General features: G+C 38.5%; 1 long non-coding RNA gene across 1 annotated transcript in view; it reads left to right on the forward strand.

Moving 5' to 3' along the window:
- LOC120754921 (uncharacterized) overlaps window positions 1-22192 on the forward strand; it is a 66389-nt gene extending 44197 nt beyond the window's left edge. Inside the window, exons 5-6 of the long non-coding RNA XR_005701605.2 lie at window positions 21847-21902; window positions 22102-22192. This is a non-coding gene — a long non-coding RNA (uncharacterized LOC120754921). The remainder of the gene's footprint in view (window positions 1-21846; window positions 21903-22101) is intronic.
- Window positions 22193-22298: the final 106 nt, after the last annotated feature.

Consider the following 22298-nt stretch of genomic DNA (forward strand, 5'->3'; position numbering starts at 1 on the left):
TGCCTGTCATTTTTATTTCGCCACCTCATTTATTTTGATTAGTCTGGTTAAAAGTTTTGGAAACCTTGCAAATTACTACCTGAGGTTCTGGTTTTATATTTATTTGTTTCTATATTTATATAAATATATTTATAAGTATATTTAAATATATGTATTGATTTTATATTTATATTATGTTGTGATGCACAATGCAATGACTTGTAGCCACTTGCAGGTGTTTAAACATGTCTTGATTTTTTTGATGCATTTCAAGACAGAAATGACTTTCTTATTCAGGTTGGGGACTCAGACTAATTAGAAACACTGACGGAGGATACATAAAATTGTGGAGTCATAGGGTATTGGCTAGAAAGAACATTTAGTCCAATATCTCTCCCAAGGCAGAATAATCACTGGGCCTGCTGTAGTTTTGTCTAAGTGTATTCTGAAAACCTCCAAGGATGACAATTTCGTCAAACCTGTTCTAGGTTCTCCAGGGTGGCTTCTTGCTGGAGATATTTTCCCCTAATATCCAGCCTGAATCTTCCAAACCTCAGTTTCCTGTTGCAGTATGTTTTCCCGTGTTACACTATTTGTTACTAAGTTAAGAGATTAACTCTGTACTGCCTTTGAAATAGCTGTTAGGCTGCTAGAACCTCCTATTGCCTCTAGATAAGCCTAGACTAAAACACATTAGAAAGAGCAAAATATTCCTTAGGCAAATTTTACTGTAGTAGAAAATATATTCTGTGGCACACGCCACATATACCCATCACCAGTGGCTGCTGAAGCTGATGAATCATAGTAAAACTATAATCCATAGCACATGAAATTTCCACTGGCTGCCAGCCAGCATTTCTCTTGAACAATTTAATGCTCCACCCTGTAGCAGGATACCCTGCCCAGCAGCAGGATCAGGAAGTGAGACATGGTTTTGTTTTTTGAAAAAGAACCGTCACTGGCATGAAAAGAAAACTTGTCTAAATTCAACTAACTTTGTGCATCCTCCAGCGGAACTGACACATTCTCATAACCTGTTCATTTTTAGTTAATGGCATGTGCAGCCCTTCAGTCTCACTCCCAGTTAGAGATGGAAGAGTCATAGGGAAATGGAGTCTGGTGTTGGGTCTACTTACCTAGTTTGTTATTTCTAAAGAATTGCATTGAACACCTTCACATTACCCATTTGCAGATAGCACCTCCATTGCTGTTGTTGTGACGTTTATGGCAAAGTAGAAAGTAGTTCAGTAAAGTCACCAAAACTCTGGTTTAAAAAGATTTGCCACATGACGTCATGTCACCTGACCAGTGTAATTTTTTTTGTCCAACTGTAAATCCCAAAGAAGTAAATGCAATGAAAATTTAGATATTCTGAAGTGTTAAATTTATCTCAAAATGCTGCACTGTATTAAAATGCTGAAATGAAAAAAAATTGCAGCATGTCTTGCTCTTAGAAAACTGATGCTGGTGAAAAATGTTTTCTGGGTTATTTAGATACTGCTCTTTTCATCCAACAGAGTTGTTCCTTTCTTGTAACATTGCATTGACTGTGCTTTGCAGTAAAGCATGCATGGTATTGTATCATGCAATTTAGGATTTTTAATGGAAAATGTAGGTTTTGTTGTGAGGATATAGAAAAAAACATGATACACTTAAAAAAGTGTATTTTGTATGTGGTTATACAAGCGATTTCCTTCAAGAAGAAGCAGGCTTAGCAGATTGTTAAAGAGTCTATTTTATATCTGAGTTGACTCATAAACTGAGGTGCCATTGACTTTTAAAGTGCTGTGCATGCTGTTTCTTTGCAGTCTTCTGCTGTGATAATGAAATAAAGATGAGGTGCTGTGCAGCCCATTGAGGTCGAAATGCCTAATGCTGTTCTCAGTTGAGCATGATATTGGATTATGGCTGCATCAATCCCTGCCATTGGGGAGGTTGTGGGGAGACCTGCACAACAGTCCCTGTGGGAGCTTCAAGGCTCAACTCGTCGCAGAGTGGGACACTTCTTCCCTGGGTGCTGCTGCTGGCACACTGAGTCCCAGACCCTTGTGTGGACTGTCTTCCAGAGCTGGATAGATCCTGCTAGTAAAGGATTGCAGATCGAAACACAAATGATGCAGTTATGTCACACAGTGAGCTCTAAAACAAGGATTGTTTTGGGTACTGTCTGACAAGCATAACCTGCAAAGCCAAGATTAGGTGCTGCCTTCCTTTCTGTGCTAGCTTTTATTCCACCTGTATAGAAAACCATCTCCACTTGTAGTAAGTTCTGTTTAAATCATTCAGAGATATGTTGCTCCAGGATGCAGACTCCTGACTCCTGTCAGAGGCACCAGGAGAATTACTTGTGCATGTGCATTGAAAATTTCTTCCTTATTACCATAAATAAATAGAAACCCACCATGTATTGTCAGGGATTTGTGTGTTAATGATGACATTTCTCAGATGAATCTGGTCCATGGTGACATATATATAAAGAAGTATTAAACCTACAGATGAAGACAAGAGCACAGTTGATTAATGATTGTAATGATTCATTTGTCGTTGGGATCTGGAAAGGGCACACTGGTAGAAAATTTACGTAATACTCCTACACTTCCCTTCCTTGTCTTAAATGATTTTTCTCTGTTAAGAGGTGAGAATGGCAGAATATTAAACTTGGGACTATAGATCTATATTCAATGCTTGATGTTATTACAGAATATTTAAAATTTGGTCTTTGTTCTTTATTGTTTCAATGGTCAAGTCTAAAATCAAAGCTCTGCACTAGAGATGAGACATATTACTTACTTTCCCAGCTTTTCTACTAATTTACAGATTTCTGATACTGCTGAGGTCTTTGCAGTTTTGCCATCTGTAAGGTAAGAATAATGATAGTGGTTACCTTGGCAAGGTATTTTGATAATAATGAACATAGTTATTGAGAGTTGGATTTTTATTTTCAGATAACTATTATATTCAAATTATTTTTATTTGTCACTGAATGAATACATTATATTTGTAAATTTGCAACTTTTCTTTCTCTCCTGATGGAATAATTTTCATTTACAGTTTTCAAAAGGTATTTCATTTTAGTAATTAGAATACTCTTTTGGCTATGTTTTCTTTTTTTAAATTTGCCTCTGGTGGATTCTAGTCAGTACATGTTTTCCTCTACTTAAGCTTTTCTTTAAGGAATAACAATAGAGACAGCAGGTGTGGTGATTGATTCTGGTGATTGATTGACTAGTTAAGTGCTGATGTCTCTAGGAGGAGTTAAGGCCATTTTTATAAAATTGAAAATGAAAGAAAATTATAAGGGGTGGATTTTTTTTCTAGTGATTGAGACAGCTTTTGTTTTGTATTGTTAGAAAATGAATTTCCTGCACAGTAGCAATTAGATTTCTTGAATTATATTATCATTCTATTCAGTTTAGTATTATAGTTGTCACTTACATAATGAGCCTTCTGTAGGGAGCTTTGGTACAGTGAGCCTTGCTATTTCACACAGGGAACATGAAAGAAATAAGTATCTACCTCTAGATTTCCCTGCATGCCCAGTAGTCTGCACAGTATGTTTTCAGTTCCAAATAATGGCATCAGCATGATTTCTAAATGGTAAAAGATGTCCTTACTGCTGACTACCAGGGAGCAACACCAGCTCTCTGGTGACATGTTCTTGTTTTTGCTGCTTTACCTCTACTTAGAAATTCCCACACCCACACTGACTTATACTGGGAAATATCAGTAGTTTTATGCTTTTATTTGCTCAGATATGTTTATGCTTTAGTGCTTAATTTTTAAACTTGAATTGTAGACAAAATATGAATGTATTTCTGTAGCATGAAAATATATAGTCACAATATGAAAAAAGAGCCATGAGACAGGCGATTATAAGGCAAATGAGAGAAGAGGTTTAGCAAGTATCTACTTAGTGCCATGCTACCTGTGCCTTTAACTACCTTTCCTTTAGGGGAAGCCTCAGATTTGTTGCAGTTAGGAGGTTTTTTTAGCATCTCAGCCATGTCACGCCATTGAAGGGAAGTAAGACAGTTCTAAATTGGTGCGGGCAGATAGCCCAATTTAATCTTAAAGCCGGATGGAGCTGTGTGCTGTGATACACATGAATTTCCAGGATAGCTGGGGTCAGGGAACTGAAACTACATTAGCAGGATTAGAAACCTTTTGGAAAGTGCTTTTCTGGAGCAGAGTATGTGTGGTGCAGATGAATAATGCCAATGTCACTTGGAAACTTATGGAGAACAAACCTGTAGATAGGACCAACCCAAGTCCAGTAGCATTCATAAATTGTCAAGGAGTATACAGTGAAATGATCCCTTGTTACATCCTCCATATATGGAAAAAAAAAAGTTCCCACAAATGTCAAAGCAAATTTAGTAGTAAATTTGCAATGAAGTAGTTTGACAGTAAATTTCCTTGATAAAAGAAGTGAAAATTATGTACCTTTCGTGAATTACGCTGCAATGCTCTCAGCAAGGTATGTGTATCCCCAGTTAGGTGCACTACGAGAGATGTGCATTTGTATGTTTATACTTACTTTTAGCCATCATTTAACTTGAAATATTACTATTTCTGTCCACTTTAGTGGAATAGTGGCATATTTTAGGATATGCATATTTAAGATTTAGGTTGTTTCTGATCTGCTTCCCACAAAATAAACAAACCAGTCTCCTTGGTCTGGGGTATTTTTTGGCCATTATGCCATGCTTGCTCAAGGTAATCAGCAATATCCATGTCTGAAATGGGTTCCTGACAATAGCTCACTTCCCAGCCAGCTCCAATTTAGGCAGGACTTTGGTGTGTTTCCTGTTATGACAGTGCCTGGTTATTTCCTTTTTGTACTTATTAGGTCTTACATCCTTAATGAAAATTATGCTCTTTAGAGACTCTGAAATGCATACCAATTGTTATCTGGTATAGTTTTGGATGATCCTTGGTTTGTTCCCAAATGAAATTGTGCCGATTTTGCATGTTTGCAGTTGTGCAGGCCCGGCTGCCCCATGGAGCACCCCAAAAAAACCTGGTGTGTCTCCCCTCTGCAGCAGGGGATCAGTGGCAGAATGGCAATGCGGAGACCTGATGAATGGGGGGACTTTGTTGCCTGGCAGATGTCTGAGGGTCTCTCTTCCCTGTTTGTGTGATTGGAAGTTGGAGGAACACTCCCTGAAGTGGCTGTGCATGGGACGCCTTTTCTCCAGTCTGGTCCAGTGGTGCTTTGCAGACTTCAGGCACTCACTTGCCCTCCACAAGCTTACCTCGGTTGTTTTCTTCCTCATGCACCAGGCAGATGGCTGGTGCTTGGACATAAAGAGGAAGGATGGGTTCAGCTGCAGCATAAGGGATTTCAGGAAAATCAGGCACTCAGTCTGAAGTTTTGCTTGGGCATTAAAAGTAATGGTGTTTGTGCTTGAGGAAATAGGCTCGTTGGCTTCAAAGGCTTCTACTTAGTCTCATTATGTGCAAAATGATTTCTGTGTTTGTATGAAGAGCACGTGACTTCTTGGAAAGTTGCAGTGTTTTTAATAGAGAGCGGGACAATGGAGTGTATAAATAAAAGGAGCAATTGAAAAGTCCATGGCTTACCTGCCATATCAAATCAGAATTTTTTTCAGCCATTATCTAAGAATTATTGGTAGATGTGCTAATGCCTGATGGAGGGACACGGTCCTCATGGACTTGGGTAGTAGTGACCACAAATGGAAACAAGAGCAAAATGTCCTTCCGTAAGTGTGGTGCAGAAATGTTTTTCAAATAAATAGGCCATTTTTAAAAATCAGCTAGTCTGGAGATAATGTTTCACAGTAACTTCTTGCTTAGCAGCAGATTCTTTTTTTGCTAAAATCATTGCTTCATTCATGACTCCTATCCTTATATGAAAAAAACTTTCCATTTCTCCTACTTGCCTTGCAGCAAAATCACTTCATTTTAGGTTTTTAAATAAATGTCAGCTAAAATGAGTGTTTAATTAATAAGGACCTCTGTTAAAGATCAAGTTCCATTTGGCTGCAAAAACTTCAGACATTGCTTAGTAAAACATACTTTATTTTTATAAAGGCATCTGGTATTTCTGGACACAACATTCTCTGCTAAAACTAACTGCCGAGGTTTTTTACTGGTCTTTTTATTGTCTTTTAAGACTTGCTAAGCTACTGCCCAACCTTGATTTATGTCAGTAATGAAAACCAGTGGTTTGGAGCAATGTATAGTCAGACACACAGATAACGCATCCCATGAATAGCCATTATCCATCTTAACTTACTCCCATCATAGATTTCCAAAGCAGTAAATCTCCTGAATGGTCTCTTTTTGAGCAGGTGTTGCCTTTGCAGTTTTATACTTGTTCACAATTAATAATTTTTTACAGTTCTTTCTATAGGTAACGATAGGGTGCATGCTTCTCCCATTCAGAGTTTTGTATATGTATGTCCAAGGAAGGAAAAAGGACGCGCTTCAGTTTTCAAATGTGTTGTATGTTCTGCTTTAGCTCACTGCAAACAAGGAATGATCTGGTGAATTCTGTACCCTACATGCAAGGAGCAATGGAAACAAAAAGATAAAAATCAGTTACTCTGTAGGACGGTGCTAAATGATAGATCTTTTCAGGCAGGAACATGGTTCTTTTGGTAATAAGACTGCAGTCTCTTTTCCTTTGATCTTCATAAAAAAATTAAGAATTCAGTGATGAATCAGTGTTGCATAAATGAAATTATATGGTGGTAAGTAACATTAAGCAAATTGTATTTAGTTTAGGTTTTTTTTTTTTTTCATGCTTGTGAAAATTAGACTGTAGCTTAGATCTATTGTAATTATTTTAGAAGTTAATACCATTCATATCTGGAAAATATAGAAGTCCTGCAAGATTTGTGTGTCTCTTCAGTTGCTTATACATAAACCACTTTGAATTCCTGGCATCTGGAGTGGGTGACACAGGATTTCAAATCACAAGGTTAGCATAAAAACGTGCATATTTAGGAGGTTTTTTTGATCACAGCCTGCATAAAGCACCTCTTGAGAGATGTGAGCCAGACCAGTGGATGGCTGGATCTATCTTACAATCTTGGACTTCCCAAGACTGCTCTTGCTTGTTTCCCTGTGTTTGATGAGCCACTTTTCAAAAGGGCTTTTTGAATTCTGTGTTGTTTCATCACTGCTTAAAGGGGTGGGTCTTCATGGTCTGGCTACATATTTCATGACTGCCAAACGCCTTCTCCCTAGGTTCTTGCCTCCTTGTGCCCTTCACCCTCTCAGAAGTTGTGCTTTACCCTGCAGCCCTCTGGGTACACATAGCACAGAGCCTGAAACATTTACAAAGTCTTTTGTCTGCAGTTATTACAAGAGACCATGATAGACAGGAGTATTCTCATGCAATTCTCTCTTTCAGTATCCTCAGCACTCTTGAGCTTTCTCAGGGCTAAGGTCAGTTTGCTGTTATGACTTGCTTCTTGGTTTTTTTTTTTTCCTGTGGTTGCAGTCTGAATCATGAAGCATGCCTGTGGACCTTACCTATTTTCTGATCTGAACTTCCTTAAAATTAGCCTATGAGACTGCTAGACTAAACTTCACGTGATAGACACGTGCCCAGCATGCTTGTTGAGCTGAGACACTTCATCAGGACACTGCTTAACTATCACTTACCAGAAATTCACACCCGAAAACTTGACTGGTCCTGGATGTCAGTAGATTTACTAACACATGATCTATTTCAAGTGACTGGCAGGTCTTGGAGTACACTTGTATAAGCAGCTGCAGCTGGGCTCAAGCCTGTATCATGACTTTTGTCTTGTACTTCTGTACACACCCACAACTCCTGCATGCTCTGAGTCAGACAAGGCAGGTAAGGAAATAATGAATTGAAACTGCTGCTTAAAGTATTGTATTCTGAGTTCACTTTCCTGGCTTCTCACAGTAAGTGTGCAGAATCATTTGCTTGGTACAACAGCAGTGGGGAAAGTAGTTTGAGAAGATGATGGGCTGCTAGCTGAGTCCAGGGAGTAGGGACTGTCCACATTCTGTGTACACCATTAGGCATATTAGCAGTCACATTGGGAATAGCTGGGGAGAGCAAAATCACCCAACAGTAAAGCTGCATTCCTAGTGCTGTCTGATACCAACTGGAGAAAGTTCTATTAGTATCACCATGTGTATGTTATTGATTTCAAAAGCACACTTTAAAAGGCACTAAAAACAATTCTAATGACCTTCCTAAAGAGGTGGTGTTTTTTTGGTTTTGTTGGTTTTTTTTTTTTTTAGTAGGTGAAAACTGCCTTCAAAATCTATTACTGTTTGCTGAAGTATTTTATCTTGAGAGTACTTTAAAAGTCATGATCAGCAGATTGCCAGGGACAATCAATCAAGGACAATCAAGAACAAAAACACCAACCAGCCAGCCTTTTCTGATAAAAACTTTATCTGTAGTTCAGCTTTCTCTTTTCCAGCTCAGATAACTCACTGCTCAGCTGAGTCATCCTCCAGCACAGCTCATTACCAAGCTGCAACTTGCATATACCATAAATCACTCCACCAGCTGCTTTTTGGTTTAGCAGTGCCAGGACTTGCTTTGGACACAAATTTTTGATTTCTTTCCCTGAAGTTACATTTTACATGTGTTTTGTTGCTTGAAATCTCATTCATATTACAGGTCTGTGTTAATGTTTACATGAACATCAGAAAGCTGGTGATTTTTCATTGCTGAAGCTGGAAACCAAGCCAAGTGGCAAGTTAGTAATATTTTTTCTCACCATTCCCATCTACTCTCCCATTCAAATGCAGGAATAAAGGCATGGGTGGGGAGAGGCAAACAAAACCCAGAAATGATCATTCTGGATCTGGTCCTCTAGGGACTGGAGGTGCTTTGTCAATGTCATTGAAAATGTAGTGTCATTAATTGTTATTGTAGGGGAAAGTTTAGATTTTATCAATAGGTGGACTAGGACAATAGAGTGCTTCTGTTAAAGCTTCTTTGCTCTGCTTCTCTAATGCTGTTAGTAAAATCTCAGAACCACACTGGGAAACAATATTCAACTAAACGTGGGCCAAACAACTTGTTGTTTGATGATGACGCTCAGCATAACCTTGAGATAAATAGCAGGATGTGCAGCACTTTGCTTACAGCACAGTCTGTTTCACCAACTGCGGAACAAGTTACATCTTTTCAGTAGTGATAAGTGGTTAAGTGGACTTATTTTAAGATATTTAAGGATTTTAAGCCAAAGAACAGTTGAGAGAATGATAAGCAGTGATCCAAATCTTTGAACTGAAATTTGAATTAAGGTTCTTTTAAAACTTTCTTACACAGCCACACTTTTTTTTCTTTTTTTCTTTTTTCTTTTTTTTTTTTTTTTTTTTTTCCCCTCCAAGGACTGGCATGGGGAAACACAACCTTGAAAAATGTTTTCTTAAGTCAGTAGGACTTTGGAAGGCTGTTTTTGCTGTTCTTGCTGTTATTATCTGAGAATGCAGAAAATTGCAAATTGTCACAAAGCTCAGACATGGATACAAACCCTCCCATAGTTTTTGACTAGCGAGACAGTAGACTGTGGTGTCCTATTTCACTCTTCTTCAAGCCACCTTGCAAAGTGTTTCTTTAGCTGACCTTAGTGCTCTAGAGAAGCAGATGTTGTACCAAAAAGGCTATTAGTTTTGAAACAAACTCGACAAAAATGTTCGAAACAAACCCATAACTATATGGCAGCAGTGCTGCCCAGGTATTGATATGTGTAGTATGCCCAGATCTGGCTTAATCTGATCGGTGCACAGTGCAATCTGACTGGTGTGTTGGTGCAATCCATCTATGGAATTCATTTGTGTTCTCAGAGGAGCTCCTTCATTTCAATGGACTGATGGTCCAAGGTTACCAGTAAACCTCGGGCTAACACACTGATAGCTGAAAGAAAGGAAAAGATGTAGCTAGCTCAAAAGGAAAAGCATGTTAACATAAAAAGAAATGAAAGTTGACTCTGAAAGCTGCATAGCTGAAATCCTTTAATGCAGGAGAGTAGTAGATATTATTTTCATCAAAATTAATGTCTCTGGAAAAATACATTCTCTTAAGTCTGGCTCGTTTCAGGATTGTAACATTTTAAAAGAGTATGAAGTGTATACACTGCTAGAATGGTATAAACCAGCTTTTTATATAATAAGGATTGCTTATTTAGATTTTTTAATTATTATTATTATTTTACTGGACAGAGAAGATACTATTAGTTCTAAGAAACCAAGGTCCTATTTCCTTGAATTCAAAGGTAAAAATCTCACTTGACTTTCAGGGGGATTAATATGTCACCTCTTGTTTGAGACTACCCCAAGAAAAGACCAGTGCTTGACTATGTATTTTTCTCTCTCTTGCTAACTTCTAATATTATGATCTGTCCTGAGTGTCATGGAAGATCCGCACTCAACAGAACGTCTTCTGTTTCTCACAGCAATGTATCTTCTTTGTAACAAAGCTCTGGTCTTGGTTTGATGTCACTGTGAATTCTTGCTAATTGTAAATGCCATCAGGATAGAAAAGCAGTATTGTAACATGACAGCAAGGGTTTTCCATGGGTTCAATATGGCAGAGTCCTGTAGTGTAAGACAGCTTAGAAAAACGTACAGTGCCCTTAGTTTGAAACAGTTCAATGGAAATGTGTGATTTCTGTTCCTTTGCTCCCCCAGAATTCCATCCGTCTTTTGCTGCTTTAGACAGACTTCAACAGTTTTGAACTGTACCTAAAACCAGCCTTGTTTGGTCTTTTGCTTTTCACGCTTCACCTGTTTCAGGACATTGCCTTTATTTATGTGTTCTTCACTTAACCTTCTTAGTTGAATACCTTTTCTTGTAAAGGTACCGATACTGATTACTGATACCGTAATTTGTTTTAAAATATTTTCAGCAATGTGTTGATAGTCTTTGCTGTTGATGTGCTTACTAGGATTGCAGTTCTACATACGACTCACATAATGATGTTGTGTTTAGTAATTCTTGTAGTTCCAGAGGGCAGAAACCTTGCACTTCTCTGTGACTGTTGGGTGGGTTGTTTTGAGTTTTCCTTCTATATGTATAAAAGACTGCTGAGCCTAAAGCCTTTTGTGAAACAGAAGCTTTCTATTTTAAAGAAACTATCACACAAGTTTTTAAAAGATAGTGTAATTATTCCTCAAGAAAATAATTTATCACTCAAGAACCTATATTTCTTGGCATCTAAAAGACATTGTATAGAGCATATTAAAGGATATATGTATATTCTTTTTAATAATAGGGCTGTGTAGATTTCAAATCAGATATTGGAAAGTCATTGAGAAAGGTCTTGTCCTGATAAATGTTCACAAAGTGGAATTAATACGCTATGCTGATTCCTCACATACAAACACCTTTGCATGTGGCTTCATCCCTGTGAACTGCAATGGGTTAGCGAACACTTCTCAGATGTCTTTTGCCGCTATCTCTGACAACCTCACATTCAAAAACCTTGTTGTCAGTTAACAGCTCTGCTAAGCCTGGGATGCTGCGTGATTTGATGCTATCAACTTGGTCCTGAATCAGGTTGTGCAAGAAATATTGAACAAGACATTAATGTACTGTGAGTAAATCCTCACAGTAGCTTTGAGGTTTGATGGAGCTAGCACCTGAGCCTCTCTAATTTGGCTGCTCCTGAACACATTTTTTGTTTGAGGATCTGCCCTTGAGGTGCCACAACAAAAGCCTCTTGGAGAGATTGGGCAATACTTCAATATGATTACACTGAGCCACAAAGACCAAGTGCACAAACAGGTGTTATTAATGAAATAGATTCTAATGCCTCTAAGGTACCAAACCCTCTTTGGGCAACGACCCTTTCTTTTAGTGCATGGATTTTTGATGTGCTAAATCCTGACAGCTCCTGCAGAGTGATCATAGCCTAGTACAAAACCAAATGCTTTTATGCCAAGGCTCCAAAGAGTCATGGCACCAAAAGATTTGGGATAACTTTCTATTAAATATGGTAGTGGCACATGTATTTTAAAAATATGATATTTTCTTTGAAACTCCTCTAGCATATATATAGAAGCCACTGTTGTAAAAGTCATGCAGTCAGGGTATTTCTCCCTTAGCAGTGCAGTCTGTATTCTGTGAAAATACTAGTTGGTATTAGAGTCATTCTTGTCAAAGTTGTTTTCAATTTCAAAACTTTCAAAATATTCTGGGATGCTTTAGCATGCATTTTACCTGTTTTACAGTTAAGAAGACTGAGGTCCAAGCTGAATGGTTTGTCTGAGATCATAGAATACAGCACTGGTAAACACAGGAGAAGAGTAACGGTGTTAAAACATGTTGTTTTCTAGCTTACTTAATGAATGTTTTCTTCTGGTGCTGTATCTAGAAGTTAAAATGCAGAGATGCAGGACTACAAAAGCAGCATTTAAAACTAATGCATATTTTTACAAATCTGATTTGACTTTGTATTGATGTCAAACCAAATTTTTTGGTTATTTCCTTCCCTCTCCTAGTCTGCCAGTCCCCCCCTCCAATCCCCATCCCCCCATCCCTAATAAAAGGTGACTAGAGTGTTGGGTAAAATTCTGTGAGGTCACTCAAAAGAGACATGACTGAAGCTGTTTGGAAAGAGGAAAACAGAAAAGTTGAAACAACTAATCCTTTTGTGTAGCATTGCAAATAGAACCCTCATGAGCTGAGAAAGGATTGTGGGACTGGGGGAAGGGAAGCAGCATTTCGGTAAGCAGCTAGACAGAATTGTTTCAGCAGATGATTTTGGAGAGTAACTGTTTGATGAAGTGCTATTTTACTAGCACCTTCAAGCACGACACCTGTAAGAATCAACCTCCTACAATAATCAAACCTGTCCCCCTGCCCTCCACACCCCCCCTCTTTTTTTTTTTTTTAATACTTTAATTACTCTTAAAAGTAGGTCACTGATTTTGGCAAATTTGGACATGGGTTTTGTAACTTAAAAATTCTGCACAGCTTGCTCTCCAGGCTGCACTGAGTTCACTTGAGTGCACGGAGGAGTTGGATAGTCCAGCAGATCTGAGGAGGGGCAGGAAGGAGTCTCCTGGTGTGGCAAACCCCAGGGAAGTGTGGGTGGTGTTCCAGCTGGCCTGCTGCTACTGAAGGCAACTTACAGCAGCTGAAATGCCGTTCTCGGCTTTTCTGCTTCTGTCAAGAAATTGAGATGTTTCTGTTGTGTTTTCTACACCTGGCAGTTTGTGAGGTCAGCACAGAGTGCTGCTGTACTAGTGCTATGTTCAGATACACAGGTCTGCAGCAACAAATCTCCTTGTTGCATATATAGTTCTTGATGCTGATTTTATGCCTGAGATAAACACTATACCTGAGACTGGGAGCTGTCACTCTCAGAATTTTCTGATCTTTGTGTAATTAAAGTATTTGCCATGATATTGTGTTAGCTGTGGCAGGCAAGCATAGCCTTAAATTCATAAGGATCTCTTGGCAGGTCACTGCATACTATAGAGTGAGTCTCCTGGACACTTACACCATCAGGATGTAGGTTTTTCTGGAGCACAGTAAAACAATGGGATTAATAGGTTGGGATCATGCCACTAAGTTGGTGCCGAAAAGGTGACTTGTTGTCCTCCATCCCAAATGGGTTAAGATTTTCTAATTTAAGTATTTTCTGATTTAAAATTAATGGCTTGTCTGGATTATTTTCCATCTTTTACATCAGAGTTTAGCAAAAGAATATAATGTATTTTAAAATATTTATTTATTTAGTTTATATATATATTTTCTGTTAGAAGGGTGGTTTCATGCTCACACCTCAAGAATGGGATACAAGTAGGGACGGGCAGGCGTACACTGTGTGTACATGTTACACTGTGCAGCTTTTCAGGAGCCCTGCTATGCCCCGGCAGGAGGGTGGGCGTTTGGCAGTAGCTGTGTCAGCTGCTTGGAGCTGCTGGGCATGCTTGTGAGCCCACGGCTATTTCAGCAGAGCTGACAGAATTCTTACGAAGCTCCAGTAGTCATGTTTTGGGAATAGGAACTTGCAAATAGCTTTTTACTGGAAACCATGGCTACTAAGCGGTAGCTTTGTAATACAAATTCAGAAAATACCTCTGTGTAAAAGACTTCTTGGAAGCTCTGTGCAAAAGATTGCAGAAGAGTTTTATTACTGATTCCAGGATTATCAAACACATTTGGCTCCAGGAGATAATTTCTGTTCTTCAATTCCACTTTAAGCTGTAATATTCATTTGGGGTCCGACATGAAAGGTGGATTTCTGCTTTATTGAGCACATGTAAAGCATGAGGGCACAGCCATAGTAGGGATAGCCTTTGGCTATTAAAACCCAAGTATAGTGAGTGTGTTTGTTTGGCTTTGCCAAAGCTATATACAATAGCTTTCTCAGAGTATGTAACCTGAAGGGGCTTTCCTGCATCATGCTGGATACTGTTTTCATTTGGAAGGAATAGAAACATCAACATGCTTTCTAATTTCCCCTGCTCTGGTTTTCTTTAATATAATTAGCTTACTAAGCAGTAGAAGACAGGGTCATTAGCAGCAACTCCATTCTTTGTCTTGACATGTTAGCTGTCCACTTTTCCTTCAAAGTTGTCCTTAAAAATCCAGTTCATTTTTAACTATATTATAAGAGCATATCCAGATTTGTGTTTTTCTTCCTTGCTTCTGCATTGGAGCTCCATTTGAGTCCAGAGAGACTCAGGTGGTGACTGCTTTTGTGCAAGACATTGTCCTCTCAGAGACCCGTGATATTGTTTACATACAAGGGAGGAATAAATAGATATTTATATATTTACATACACAAAGAGGGAAATATGGGATAGATTATTAAAAAAGCTTAGGGGATCAGGAATTATTGACTCCAACTCCTAGAGCCTCACCAAATGAGATGAATGAATAATTAAGTAATGGCAATATATGAGAAACACCTGGAAATGAACACCTGTGTGATTTGACCCTCTGTTGTGTCAAACAAGAGAGAGATTAGTTGGGCATTTGCATGAAAGTAAGCAGCTCTGGGCCCAGTCTACATCAGACTAAGCAGGCTTTTTCTATCTAATTTTGCTTATTGATCCCTGCAACTGCACCCAGCATTTTGGAGAATGGATTTTGTTTCCAATCAGATTTTTCTTTCTGTGTATACTTTTCATTGCTTTTTCTTTCACAACCAAAAAACAGCTGAAAGATTAAAGAAAAAATACTAGTTAGGACTTGTCAAATACTTTTTCCATTCTGTCAGGTGTTTTATGAACTGAACTATCTATGTAACTGAATTAATTTTCATTATAAATACAGCAGTTGTGTTTATCTATGAAATACTGTGGTTAAAAATGATTCATGTATACCTTACAGAACTATTCCACAGTAAACATTTATTTTCCATATAAGATAAATCCCAAAGGGAGAGTTCCCACTTCAGTCTCTGACTAGAATTTCAGACAGATTGCCTGTTTCAAAATCAGAAACCATTTGAGTCCTCAACATTTTTAGACTATTTCTTCTTTAATAACAGCCACCTTATAATGGAATTCCTGGACTCTTTGGCATCGTCTTTTCTGCGTAAGGTAGAAATTACCACCTCCAAGTAATTTCATTTTTTCTAACCAAATAGTAATAGAAACATTTACATCTTCTATATTAAAAACATTTGCTGAAAATGCCATTTTTATGTAATTAAACAGAGAAATTCCTTGGCATTGTATATTAGGAGACAAAAGGACGTATCATATGCCTTCTTATTTTGAAGGTACTCTGCTTAGTGCTGTCTGTATGCTGTAACTTAAAGAATGCCTGCTTGTTTCTGTTCTGTTATGGAACTTAAGTGCAAGTACAGGATGCATTTACTCAGGAAAAAAAAAAAAAAAAAGAAAACTTCAGCCTGAATTGGAAGCTTGGAGTGTGGAGTTCTGTGAAATTGATGTAAATTGATGCATACTAGTAGTATAGTTGTCAGAAGTAAGGTCTGAACCTGGCTATCTTTCTTCATTACTCAGCTTTGATAGAGAAGTCCAGAATGCCTATACCTGTATATTTATGGATGCCTTTTTTTTTTAATGACTAAGGCTTTTATTCTACATTATGAAAGCTTACATTGTCCTGCATTGAAAACTGTGGTGATTATTGTTAATTTCCTGCTCTTACCTACGTAAAATATTGATTTTGCAAGCAATGATCCTTTTGCAACATAGGAATAACAACCAGACTCTTGGTAACGATCTTCTTACTTTCCCCACCCCCCATGAGAAATATGGTGCAGATTTACAGTGCTGTTTTACTGATTCATGAAAGCAAATGTTTTCCTAGGAATTGCATTTCTTCCTATCCTGGCAGCTACTGCCCTTGTTCTTTAATCTCTTCTTATAAATTAAGGTAACATTTCATCTTCATTAGATAAATAATATAATCTGTATATCTCCAGAGTTGGAACCACTTGTGGTTGTACTGGACTTCTGCAGTACTTTTCACCTAAAACAAGGTCAAAGACAGGATTTCTGCAAGGTCTGTAACATGATGCTTAAGAAGGCTTTTCTCAAAGCTGCGGTGGGAACCTCCCTAGGAATTGCAATGGAAGTGTGGAGGAGACAGGCCAGAAATAAGGTAAATACATATGCTTACATAGCTAATGGTTAAACAAAGAAATTGATAACAAGTGACTTAGAAAGAAAGGGTATAGTTGCAATTTGCTGCGATATTTAAGGCATAAATGCATAAATAGTGACAGTCTAATGGAACTCTGAAGGTCGTTTGTCCCCATTTACTTTTGTCTTTCAAAGTTTCCTCTTTGTTTTGCAAAAGCTGAGAGGAGGAACCCAGACGAAAGTGCTGTTGTGAAGGAACTGCTGATGAAGTGAAGGCTGGTGCTGTGTGGTGAGAGGAGAGGGCCATTCTCTAACCTTGCTCTGGGCAGTGTCTGGTCCATGTGTGCTGAGATGCCTAAAGCACTATCCTTCTGCAGGTCTGGTAGAGATGCCAGTGAATCCCTTGTAAGGAAAGGAAGGGAATGGCTGACTATTCACCTCTTCCTAATGTGTGTTGCATGCAGTAATTGATGCACGTCCATAATGTGGATTCTTGCAATGCCTTCTTGCTACCACAATTAATTTTTTCCTGTGAGTTATGGAGGGAGATGTAAATTACCTCTGTCGTACATATTTTTATTAGAACAGCTTTCACGTTTCAACTTTTTTCATTCAAAAATAAGTATTTTACTTGAGCATCTGGATAGAACTGCTTTTCAGACTTCCCAGACATCCTCTAATTTTATTCCATCGGTAGCAAGAGGAAGTATTCTCTTATTCGTCTTCACAGTTTTGTAGAATGCAGGTATCAGGCAGATATGTGATAATGAGTTATAGTAGTCTGACTCCAACATTGCTGATAGTTTGGTACAATTAACTCAGGTCTAATCTTAAAATAGGCCTAAATCCTGAATAAATATAGCATTAGGATTGCAATGAATAATTCCTGCTTTTTAAAAACAGTAATTGAATGCACAAATATTAAAGGCAAACCACATGGGGGCCCAGTATGTAAGATCTGTAATCTACTTACCAGGATCATTTTATATGGCTAGATTCAATTAAAAAAGACAAATACATCCAGTTTTCTCAGTGGAGAACCTGTACATACTTTATATTCAATCTAACTCATAGGGTATAATTATAAGCATTTGTTGTGGCAGTGATTTGAATATTTTTGACCCTCCCCAAAATGAATTTATTGCATTAATAAGAGTTGTGGAAGATTCTTGTCAAATCTTATGAGGCAATTTGACATTTTTCAGTCTAAGGTGTCTGCCCTCCTCTGCCTTTGCATCCTTTTTCAGCACTGAAGGGAAATGTGTATTTCTGCCTTCCTTCTCTCATCCCCAGATTCCTGGTGAAGGGCTGGGAACGTGGGGTTAGCAATGTTCTGAAAGAGCAGCTGCTGCAAGACGCGCAGAGCTCATCTGTCAATGTCCAGAAATTTGTAGAGAATATTTGCTTGTTATGACCTGTCTGGCAGTTGGGTTAGGTTTGAGTCCAGGAGATGGTAAGAAGATTCCCGAAACTCTTATACAGATTTAGATTCTAGGTTGTTTGCCTGAGCTGGGTTGATGCTCTGGTCTAAAGTGGAAACTTGTTTGCAAAATTTCTGTATGATTACCCATTTGTCTATAATGAACGAGTAGAGCGAGACCGTGCTATTAATCATCTAGGACTGCCACTGCTAAGTGACTGAGGAACTATTTAATGTGATGGTATTACTTAGACTGTAGCTTTGTCTGACCTGTTGTTAGGATTGGATCAAGTGATACCTATTGCTAAAGCCAGAAGCTAGATGACTGAGGAACATTTCCTGAGACGGTTGTAATTTATGCAAGGAACTAACCGTATATGGTGGTTTATTATCAGCATAGGAAAAGCTGACCAGAAAAGTTTGCTGTAAATCTCAGCTTAAATTTTGTGTGTCGTCTATAAAGGTCATTGTGCCTGAGGCTCCTTATTTTTCACTTAATCAACTACCACTTCCATGGCCCAGTTGCATTTCAGCAAACATCGTTTCAGTGTGCTGTGACACACCCAAAGAATTTGCACAATGTGTGCTTGAAGGAAGCCCTGATCTTTTTACATGTGAGGACAATGATTCAAGTGTTTAAAATTATCTGAATGTTCTGCATATCAATTCAGCATTGTTGTAATGCCTGAGTCATTCTAAATGTGAAATTAGTAGATTTAAGATCCAGAGCTCCCCTGGAGTGTCTCCATAGATAGATTGTAGGTCACAATAACATGAGACAACCTAATTACCATAGTCATTGAAGGGAGTGAATGCACAGTAGGCACTGGATTATGAATGCTCAGTTCCAAGGAATCCATTCCCTGAGTAGTTGCTGCTGGGTCTTTTGCAAGTATATAGGGCTTTTTATCTGTTTAGGCACAAATTTGTTGTGACAATATTACTTTAAAGTATCTGCAAAGCTGTGAAAAATTAATCAGCAAATAAAAAAAAATGCAAATGCCTAATTATTTTTTTTCTTTTTGCGCTGGATCGGGGCAGGCAGTGGGGGTGTGTGTGGTGGAATCTGCTGATTCCAGTTTAGATTGTCATGCATGACTCCTCTGTCCCATTTACATTTGTTTTTTGTATTCTATATGACATTGAAAATGTGGGGATGGTGTCAGTCAGAAAATCAGCAAAACATGAGGACGTTGGATTTTAACTGCATAGCTGAAGACCTTTTTAGTTTTCTTCTTATTTTTTAAGAATTTCTTTTGTTTGTCAGTTAATGATAATAGCCACAACACTGTTTTCATCATTAAAAGAATGGGATCCTGCCTCAAGCTGGGGAACAGGCACTTTTCTGTCTTCAAAACCAGTATCCGGTTTCAGTTAGGGAACTGGAGTTCAATGTAGTTGCTCTCCAGAAATGTTATTGTGTTGTCTGTTTATGGCCTACATTACTGATTTCTAAAACTGGACTTAGCACTATCTTACTCTCCAGCAATAACTGATGTTCCAGTGCTCATTCTTCTCTTTATTTTAAAGTTCAAAAATTTAGAAACTCATGGGCAGGTTCTGCTTGGCAGCACCCAAGTCAGATGGTCCACATCCTTTGTACAATACGTCCAAGCTTTCTTCTTGTCACAACATGAGCATGCATGTGAGTGCTTACAACTCACCTTCAGAAGGACCAATTTATGTCATCTGGAGAGAGGCTTAAGTGAAAGGAGAATAAAGCAGATTTTTGTGTCACTGTATTGGGTGTATATTGCTAGAAAATCGGCAATGTAGATGGTGTCCTAGAGAGTTTAATTGTAAGTCTCCATCCACGCTTGTTCCCCTGTAGCTCCAGCAGCAGAGTTGGGAAGGTTTGGCAGTTAGCTTTTTATGAAAAACTTAACACCTTGAAAGCTTTAGTCTTATATTGGTTTGGTTACAGAACTGACAGGGACAAGAAGCTGGAAATGTTGATTTTGTTCTGTCATCTGCCTTTTCACCCCTTTCAAATACTGTATTGAAATAGTGTCCCAGAAGTTGATCTAAGTAGCTGCACTTTTGTAGGTCACAAAATAACAACAGCCTTGAATGGCAGAATTTTGTTCCAAATATCACTGTTCAGTGTTGTGCCTTGGTTCACTTCTGGAGCAGGGCAAGGGCAGCCTGCCTACACTTACCAAATGGAAAGGGTTTCCACTTTGTATTTACTGCACAGTCTAAGAGCAGAAGCTGTGCCCAGAAGTTATGTGAATTGGGAGTATCAGTTCTGCTAGCTCCCCAAATACTTTTTGTGACAAAGCTTAGTGAATTTTAAAGACAGCTTGTACCAGCACTAAAAGAACGAACCCAGGAGAAATATCTGTGGACTACAATTTTGTTAGTTTGTTTCATTTTTTTTTTTTTTTTAATATAATTCTAGAAAACTGCATCCAAATAAATAATCCACTCTTAAAGCAGTGAAAAGATTCTATTTAATGCTGTTTTTAAAAATAATAACCTGATTTACTAGTTAGTAGCATTTTAACTCCTAGTATTAATAATCATTTTGGTGAGGGCACAATCTTCAGATAAATGATTTTGTTAGAGTAAGAATTTATTTATTTAAGAGTGGTGCTAACACATATAGTACAATAACACTGCAGGGATGGTATGTCTTCAATATACAGGTGCTTAAATATGCAGACAGATAAAAAAGTGCCTGATTGTTTGAGCATCTAACTTTGATTTTAAAATTACCTTGTTTTCAGTGGTAATTAAGCTCTTTCCCTGTTCCAGTCCCAAAGAAAATCTCCAAAGAATGTATCAGCTTATTTAGGCATATAAAAATCCTTGAAAATACTATTTTTTTCTGAGGACATATCTTCACAAGGAAGCAAAGCCATTGCTGATGGTATATTTACCATCATGAGTCTCATTGATTTTTGAATACAGCTTCACAGGTTGTGGCAAGAGTCCTAGAAATAATTTTGTTCCATTACAGAATTTTTCCACATCAACTACACTTAATGTTTCACATCTGTGTGATAAAAAAGATCAATTCCTCAAACTAGGTCTTGAAAAAAGAAATCAAAATATACATTTCAGGACTTCAAGGGAGATCTCTTTATTTTTGAGACTGCTGAACTACAAAACGGCATCTTGTCTGTAAAGCTGGGAGGATATTTGAGGCAGGGAATGAAGTAGGAATATTTTCATGTCAAAGTCAGCACTTCAGGTGGTGACTGCCTACTGTATCAGTGGGAGAGGGTCTGAGTTGGTTTTCCAAGGGCTCTGCAAAACAAGATGGGCTCAGCCCCAGCCCTTGGGGACAAAGCTGTCATTATTTGATGGAGATTTAATGGTGCTTTATGAAATGAAAGTTGTGGAGGCCTGCATGGCTGTAGTCTTTGCATTCACTGCGTGTTAACCACAGGGTGAGTAATTGAATGCTCATCCATGTGTGATAATCTGCACTGCCCTAAGCTCATTATCAGCATTAATGTGCTGAAGTCACCCAAGATTCTGTAATGATGCTGTACGTGGCCCCTGCAAGAAATGCTTCTGTCTTTGTCATTGTCCCAAGATGCCAGCCAGCAGTTCCCAGAAGCGTCAGAAAATCTCAGTTTATAGAATTATTATCATTCATTTCTGTGCTTGTAAAGCTGCAAGCTAGAATGCAAAATCTGCCAAGAACTTGCGTGCTTGAGTGACCAGAAGCTGCCTGCCGGTTGAATGCTATGGCTCTAATTTTATTTTATTTAGGCACAGGGCTGGGTGCAGCTGGTTAAGCATTGCATAGAATGAGACTATAGAGAAGGAGCAGAGGAATAAAACCCAGCATGCTTCATGTGTTATCTCAGGTCTGTGGAAGAACAGTATCTGGGGGCTTCATGTTGTATCTTGACATCAGGAGGTACTTGGTACATTTCTGCTGCATTTTTTTTCAGGGTTTTCCATGAAACTGCAAGAGCTGTATCTGCTTTGTCCCGTGGTGCTAGCAAAGGTGAGTAAGTGGGTGAACACACCTAGTATCAACCGTGAAAACTAGGAGTGAAGACAAAGAGGATGTGGTAAAGTGTGGGGCTGCCATGGGGTGAGGCAGCTGCTCCCACCTCTTTGAGGACAGGTTGTCTAGAAGGTACTCTTGGGAGGTAAGAAAAAACTTCTACTGATGTTTTCTATTGTGTTCTGGGTCTCTACAGAATCCAATGCTACTTGCTAATGCACTACTCTGGGAAATCAGTGATTTCTGAGATCAACTTACCCACTTTGCTGAGCAATTTCTTGAATGTCCTCATTGCATCACTCCTCGATACCATGTTGGAGATCCTGTGACACAATTCCTACACCACCAGTTTCCTGCCAGTGGCATTTTTGTCCTTGCGGCCCATGCCACTCC

The sequence above is a fragment of the Hirundo rustica genome, chromosome 7 (assembly GCF_015227805.2).
Source record: "Hirundo rustica isolate bHirRus1 chromosome 7, bHirRus1.pri.v3, whole genome shotgun sequence".
Taxonomy (NCBI): domain Eukaryota; kingdom Metazoa; phylum Chordata; class Aves; order Passeriformes; family Hirundinidae; genus Hirundo; species Hirundo rustica.